Source organism: Ipomoea nil, unplaced genomic scaffold, assembly GCF_001879475.1.
Source record: "Ipomoea nil cultivar Tokyo-kokei standard unplaced genomic scaffold, Asagao_1.1 scaffold1317, whole genome shotgun sequence".
NCBI classification, from domain to species: Eukaryota; Viridiplantae; Streptophyta; class Magnoliopsida; order Solanales; family Convolvulaceae; genus Ipomoea; species Ipomoea nil.
The window spans coordinates 1,074,883-1,083,745 of record NW_017617745.1 but is presented as its reverse complement, the minus strand read 5'-3'; positions in this window follow the sequence as shown (position 1 = coordinate 1,083,745).

Genomic DNA, 8,863 nt, shown 5'->3' with positions numbered 1-8,863 from the left:
CCATGTTTCCAAACACGCCCTAAAGATACTTTTAAATTCATGTTTTAAGAGAATAATGTATGTACTTTCTCTTCTCTTTTTATTTTTCATAGCATGGTTATTAGTTTAGGATTTTTTAATAATTTTTTAGAATTTGAGATGTTATGTAGGATAAAAAAGGAAAATAATATGAATATATATATATATATATATATATATATATATATATATATATATATATATATATATATATATATATATATATATAAAATTAAGTTACAGTGCGGTTGAGTGTCTCCCGTGTGGGTGATTAATGTGCATTAGTTTTATACTTAAGGTGCGTGAGTCCTGTGCTTAATGTGTGTGAGTGTGTACTGAGTTTTGTGTTTAATGTGCGTGAGTTTCGTACTTAAGGTGCGTAAGTCTTGTACTTAAGATGCGTGAGTTTTGTGCTTAATGTGCGTGACTGTGTACTTAATGTGAGTTGTTGTTGAAACTTTAAGGTGCATGAATTTTGGGCTTAATGTGCGTGTGTTTTGTTCTTAATGTGCTTGAGTTTTGTGCTTAATGTGCGTGAGTTTTGTGCTTAAGGTGCGTGAGTTTTGTACTTAATGTGTGTGAGTGTGTACTTAATGTGAGTTGTTGTTGAAACTTAAGGTGCGTGCGGCTTGTGCTTAACATGCGTGAAACTTGTGCTTAACATGCGTGAGTTTTGTGCTTAACGTGCGTGGGTTTGTGTTCTGAAGGTGTTTTGTTTGTGTGCTTAATGTGCATGTGTTGTGTACTTAAAATGCATTAGTTAATGCTTAACGTGCGTCCAACCGCACTACCGCATGGGAAGCCCCTCCAGCACCTGATCCCTTCCCTCTCTCTCTCTCTCTCTCTCTCTCTCTCTCTCTCTCTCTCTATATATATATATATATATATATATATATATATATATATATATATATATATATATATATATATATATATATATATATATATATATATATATATATATATGTACAGGGCCGTTCCTGGCCATGCCGGATCGGCGCGATCGCACAGGGCCCCCAATTTTCGGGGGCCCAATTTTTAAAACTATATTATAGATATAGTCTATTATTTTTTATACTTGATAATTTTTATTTTTATTTTTTAATTCATCGATTGGGCTTAATTGTAATTGAAAATAAAACTTTAAAATGAATTGACATTGAAATTTTGGTGAATAATTTTATTTTTAAATATGAACGAAAAATGGTACTATTAAATTAACTTTTGAATTGTATTCTTTCTTTGTTAAATTTTTATGCATTATATTTAGACAAAAAAGAGTAATTACATTTTTATTTTTGTTATAAAATACAAAAACATAGAGTTCAAATGAATTTGGACTCAATTACATAGAGATTTTCTTTTTTTTTTTTTTTTTTTTTTTTTGGAAAACAAATAGAGATTTTCTAGATCTTCTAAACATCTATTTTCAATTTAGGTCTTTGGAGATTATGTTTCTTACATTTATAAACAGAAAACTCTATCATTATAGCGAAATTTAAGTATTAAAAAAAAAAAATATTTCTCCCTATGTTTTTGTCTATCTATTATTATCTTTGTCTTTTTTTTTTTTTATTGCTACTGGCTCTATTACAATGTAGTATCTGTTCAAATGGAAGTGGGGTACCATTAGACCACATAGTCTTGGTATTATCTTTGTCTATTTACTCTATTATATTTAGATTGCATCTCATAACAAAAACAATGAAGGTCCAAATTAAATAATTAAACAGAGCCCCTATATTTTAATGGAACGGCCCTCTCTCTCTCTCTCTCTCTCTCTCTCTCTCTCTATATATATATATATATATATATATATATATGCATCATATGCACCTGTTAGGCAGGGCAGTTGCGCCCAACACACACTCGCAAAATCAACACTTGCTAGAGTTATGTTTTTTTCTTCTCTTTCTTCCACGTAAGCTAAAAAGGTGAAAAAATCTGTTAAATGCACTTATGAAATCCTCTCTTACTTAAATGTCATGTACCAATGGGTAAAGTGAGGCCAATAGTCTTTTTCTTCTTTTTCTTTTCTAATAAAATTATAATATGTAAGAGAGTATTCTAAGTATTTTCCTTTTTAAAATAGTGATACTTTTCACTTTGTTATGAATATTTCGTTCATTAATGATCGAATAATTAACGATCAACACATTCCATCAAGTATATATGTAAACCGATACTTTTCTATATATATATGTGTGTGTGTGTGTTGTGTGTGTGTGTGTGTGCGCGCGTGTGGTTTTAACTTAAAATCTTTTGTTTGTCTCACTTAGTTATTAAATTAATATTGTGTTCCATTAAAGTTATATTAGTGTATTCCAGAGACCTAAAACAACCCCCTAAAAGATGCTCTAGCAACATCCAACTCAAGAATAAAGTTATAATAAATTAAAATAAAATTTAGTTTAATAAGTTTAACTAACTAGACAAATCATGTACAACAAGTTCGACCAATAGGGTATTAGCAAGAATTAAATTTGTAACTTTTACGTACGACGATCAACAAGGAGACCCGCAACCACTATCCGAGGTTGTAATAAACTAGTCTTATTGACTCTAGTCAGCAAAAGACCACAAGAAGACGAACTAGTTTGGATTGTCTATAGTTGATTCGATCAAACTAAAAAGATTATTAGGACTCTATCTATGTATTTGAGTCTACTTATGATTTCCAATCCTAGTCTCCATCTATCTCCTCTTGTATATATACCTAGGTCTTGTACTCTTGTAAACTATTACTGTTAATACAATTCATTACAGTTCTCATCTGGTATCAGCTAGCTAGGGCTTATTTCCCATGGCCGACGGTTCTGTCAATTCCTCCGAACCGACCGTTTCCAATGCTGCTATCTCATCGGTCACTGCCATCGTGACAACTCTGTCCACCGCTCACCACTTTATCACCGTCAAGCTGACCTATCGGAACTTCCTATTCTGGCGAGCTCAGGTTGTTCCTTTTTCTCAACGGACATGATCTAATGGGTTTCATTGACGGATCAAACCCTTGTCCACGGGCCACGATTTCGACCGTTGAGGAAGGGGCGTTGCCGTGGCCATGGGTTCGTCAGGATCAATCCCTCCTCTCCATGCGCATGTCCTCTTTATCTGATGAAGTTATGCCCTTGGTGATCGGGAACCACACGAGTCGTGCGGTTTGGACAGCCGTTACTTCTACCCTGGCTTCATCATCGCGGTCTCGCTCATTGAACCTCCTCGGGCAGCTTCAAACTCTTCAGCAGGGTGATGACTCTGTTGCAGATTATATTGGCCGAGCTCAGATTCTTATAGAAGATCTTACTCTCGCTGGCCGGCATGTCCTTCTTGAAGAACAAAATCTATACGTTTTCATGAGGTTACGGCCCGAATTTCGAGGTCTCGTGTCTTCTCTAAACGTCCGCGGCACACCGGTTACCCTACATGAGCTCTTGGACCTTCTCGGCATCGAGGAATTCGTTGCCGGCGGTGGGGGACCGAACGCATCACCAGCGACTATCTCCATCCAGAAATCTGGGCAGCAGCATCGCGGTAAGGGCGGCTCGTCGCGGGGCGGCGGGCGTGGCTCCAGGCAATCCCGTGGCGGTAGTGGCGGCCGTCGCGGCAATGGTGGTTGTGACCGTGGAGGTAGAAACGGCAATCGTCAACTTAAGTGTCAGCTTTGTGGGATCCTAGGGCACACCGCGACCACGTGTTACAAACGGTATGAACAGGATCCACATGCCAATATAATTTATCCTAGATCCCCTTCAGATTCGTCACCGGGCTCTCATACTTGGTTCCCAGATACAGGTGCAACGAATCATGCAACTCCAGATATAGCAGCACTCTCTATCTCGGACGAATACAATGGTAATGACACACTCCATGTCAGTGATGGTACAGGTTTGCCTATTAGTCATATTGGTCATGCATCCATTCATACCCCCTTTAGGTCGTTTCATTTGTCTAATATACTTCATGTTCCCACTTTGTCTACCTCTTTATTATCGGTTCAAAAATTTGCTGCTGATAATAAAGTATTTTTTGAGTTTCACCCATCCTTTTTTGTTGTGAAGGATATCAACACCAAGGAGATTCTTCTTCAGGGCAATAGTTCTGGTGGGTTATACAAACTACCAGTTCCTACTTCGTCACGTTCCGCATTTCTTTCAGCTCGTGCTTTTCCATCTGTCTGGCATGATCGTTTGGGACATCCACAACATCGTGTTCTTAGTCGTATTCTTCATTTTTGTTCGGTTAGTGGGTTTAGTAGTACTATTCATTGTAATTCTAGCTTCTGTAATGCGTGCCGAATGGGTAAATCTTCTCGTTTTCCATTACCACGTGTTGATACTTCTACTTCCAATATTCTTGATTTAATCTATACTGATATTTGGGGTACAGCTCCTCTCTTATTTTTTGATGGTTATAGATACTTTGTTCTGTTTGTCGATGATTTTTCTCGGTATACTTGGTATTTTCCCATGAAACAGAAATCTGATCTCTATGATATATTTGACAAATTTCATGTTCTTGTTGAAAGACTCTATAATCGTAAGATCAAATCTATCCAATCTGATTTAGGTGTCAAGTACAAAAAGTTGCATTCTTCTCTCTCAAATTTAGGGATGTATCATAGACAGTCATGTGCATATACTCACGAACAAAATGGCCAAGTAGATTGTAGTTTATTTAATTAATAGAATGCCATCTTCTATCTTAAATAACTCCAGTCCTCAATCTTTGTTGCATAAATCCCCTCCTTCATACTTGTTTCTTCGTATCTTCGGTTTTCTGTGTTATCCTCGTCCTCGCCCCTATAATCGTCACAAAATGTCTTATAGATCCTCCCCATGTGTCTTTCTTGGCTATCCTGAGACTTTTAGGGGGTATATATGTATGGACTTACAGACTAATAAGGTGTTCGTGTGTAGGCATGTCAGATTTGATGAAGTTGTTTTTCCTTTTGCTACTAAAATCTCTGTGCAGAAAATCTCAGATTCTCGTGATAAATTGTGGGTTGCATCTATCCTTCATCCCGTGGTGACCAATCCTGATACTCATATTCAGTCCGAACCAGCACAGAAAGCCGCACCAGTTCGGACCGAACCACAGCTGCCAGCAGCGCCTGAGCCAAAGGACGCAACACTGCCGGCAAAACCCGGTGAAGATGAGACAGCACAGCAGGCTACCGCGGTGACTACTTGTCCACGGGGACGGTCGACTCGGCCAAATATCTGTACCCATGACATGGAAACACGAAGCCGGTCCAGCGCACCGCCTACGGTCTTGACAGCTCAGGTTTGCTCCACTGATCCCACTTGTTACACACAGGCTGTCAAACACTTGGAATGACGGTAGGCTATGGATGAAGAATTTAATGCCTTGTTACAGAATCAGACATGATGTCTGGTTCCGTCTAAACATTATCAAAATGTGATTGGATGTAAATGGGTTTTTCGAACCAAAAGGAAAGCAGATGGTTCAATTGAGAGATACAAAGCCAGGTTGGTCGCAAAGGGGTTTAATCAGGTTCCCGGTCAAGATTTTTTTGACACGTTCAGTCCAGTTGTAAAATCCACCACTGTCAGGTTACTTCTCTCTTTGGCTATATCTTCTGGTTGGACTATGAGATAGCTAGGGGTCCATAATGATTTTCTTAATGTGAATTTGACTGAAACTGTTTACATGCGACAACCACCTGGATATATTGATACTCAATTTTCTGATCATGTTTGCTTGCTAAAGATATCATTGTATGGGTTGAAACGGGCCCTAAGAGCCTGGTTTAACTGTCTTTATGCCTTTTTATTATCTGTTGGATTCCAGGCATCGAAAACAAATGTATCACTATTTTATTACTCCCAAAATTTCACTTATGTCTATCTTTTTGTCTATGTTGATAACATTCTGGTAATGTGCAATGATCCGACTCTTGTAAGTTATTTATTATCAAAATTATCTATTGCTTTCAAGATTAGGGATCTTGGTGAACCGGGTTTCTTTCTTGGTATTGAAACCATTAAATGCAATGATGGAATCCTTTTATCTCAACAACGGTATATGCTGGATATTTTGAAACGTGCTGGTATGTCTGATTGTAAACCTCTATCTATTCCAATTCTTGTTTCGAAATCTCCTGCTCACTCTACAGATTTATATGATGATCCTACACAATGTCGAAGTCTGGCTGGAGCCCTTCAGTATCTCACCATCACCAGACCAGATTTATCTTTTGCAGTCAATCAACTTTGTCAACATATGCATGCTCCTACGGTAACCCATTGGGAACAAGTAAAGCGTGTATTGAGATATATCAAAGGGACTCTATCTTATGGTTTGCGTATTCGAAAATCTGCACCCAGAGAACTACATGCCTTCTCCAACTCAGACTGGGCTGGCTGCCCTGAGGATCGTAAGTCAACCAGTGGGTATGCTGTCTTTCTTGGGTCAAATCTTGTATCTTAGGTGTGCAAAAAGTAAAGAATTGTGGCAAGATCCTCCACGGAGGCTAAATACAAGGGTTTAGATGATGTTTGTGCTGAAGTAATTTGGGTTCTCTCCCTATTGCGTGAAATCGGTGTCACTGGGATATCTGTTCCAAAACTATGGTGTGATAATCTTGGTGCTATATCTGTGTGCTAATCCTATTTTTCATGCTCGCACTAAGCATGTTGAGATTGACTATCATTTTGTGAGAGACAGAGTTGCCAAAGGAGAGATTCAAGTCAACTTTATCTCCATCAAAAATCAACTTGCAGATATATTTACAAAAGCTCTAGCGGGTCCTAGGTTTTCTTTTCTTAGAAACAAGTTACAGGTCATATATGTACCCTGTACTTGAGGGAGGGTATTAGGACTCTATCTATGTATTTGAGGCTACTTATGATTCCCCATCCTAGTCTCCCTATATTTCCTCTTATATATATACCTAGATCCTGTACTTTTGTAAACTATTACTGTTAATACAATTCATTACAGCTCATCAAGTTCTTTATATATATACCTAGATCTTGTACTTTTGTAAACTATTACTGTTAATACAATTCATTACACTTCATCAAGTTCAATAAGTCACTGTTGATAGGATCAAATTTTAAACTTTACCAAACTAATAACGTAATTAAGACTTGTTCCTAGGAAAGAAGAATTGGTTAACCTTTATGCGGGGAGCTGCGTATTATATTACCTTTGTTCAACTGTTTGAATTTTTGCAAATTCAAATGTCAAATGTGCCCTTGCTGGGTACAAAAGTGGGTTGACCATTGGCACTTGGCAGCGTTTCTTCTCGACTTTTCACCAATTTATGATTTTGACACAAAGCGGTTGACAAGAATTTTATTTATATTTTAAATTTTGCATTATTATATTTTGGTCTATCAAAAATTAGTTAATTTTAATTACTAACAAATAAAAACATCAAATCAAAAATAGCGGCTAGTGAAACCCGCTCCCGCCTTCCTGGCCCTTCTCACCTCACACTTCATTGGCTCATAGATGATATTAATTATAGAAAATGATTGATATTTTTATTTGATATAAATTTATTTTGATGTAATAATATATGATTAGATTTGTAGACAATCAAAATAAAGAACTTTGAATTGCCTTTCAAAAAAAAAAAAAAAAAAAACTTTGAATTGAGTTCCTGTTTTGGTCATTATCAATTAGATTAGATTAGATAACATATGTGATAGGATCATAGGAAAGTCTCAAATCCGGAGTAGTAAATTTTTAAAGACAATTTGTACTGAAGTATAGTAAATGCATTATTAATGGAGATTAAGGATATGTTTGGTTTGCACATGGGAATCGGAATCAGAATGAGATTCAAATATTTGGTAATGGTAATGGGTTTTGGTGAAGCATGTTTGCTAATAGGGTGAAATTGGAATGATTACCAATATTGTTGTTTGGTTATGTATGATCCTATCATGGGAATAAATGTTTCAAAAATACAAGAACAAAAAATCAAGACAGTTTATTCTAATATATAAGGACATCCAAAGCACCAATATGAACAAAAAAAAATAATCTAAAAACACTAATTCAAACTTAAAAATCAAATTACCAACTAGGAGGGAAAATAATGGAATGAAACTCTATTTTATTAGGGAATGAGTTTTCTAATTAAGGGGGTAATCGAATCCTATAGTAGTGTTCTAAAAACCTGTCAACCAAACAATAACAATCAATGACTTTGATTCTCATTCCTGATAGCTAAACTCATGAACCAAACACGCCCTAAGATTTGTTCAACCTTAAAGGTGGTAAGTAGTAGTCATTTTACAAGATTGGTGTTTTTTCTTTGTGTTTGACTCTTGTGTTTTTTTACTTTTATGATGATGTGAAAAAAAAAAAAAAAAAAGGGTAAATTAAATATATTGGGAAATGGGGATTGGGGATGCATGGAGGCAGCCGTTGAGCGGGAGTTGATGAAGTAAAAGGGTTGAATTTTGAAAAATCTGAAAGCATGAAATGAGATTCAAGTCAATGATATTTAAAGTGCTTTGCTAGCTAGGGCTGCAATATAATTTGAATTTGGGATAAATTAAAGTGCTTTTCTATTCTCACTTCAATTCCTTGTTACGACCACCAACTCCATATTCACCATAATCAATCAATTTATCTATATATAAGAAATTTTTTTTTTTTGTTTGAATATATATCTTAAATGTTCACCATTCAATGCAGCAATGTTTTTAATTTTATCTCTCAAATAGGTCTAACCATGGTTTGAACCTTGAATTGACAATGATAGCTCCCTTGTATGCGGTTCTTACATAACATTTTCTTTTTTACTCCGAATAAAAGCATCAATGATGGACAATGATGAGATAAGGGTAGATTAGGGTTTGTCTCT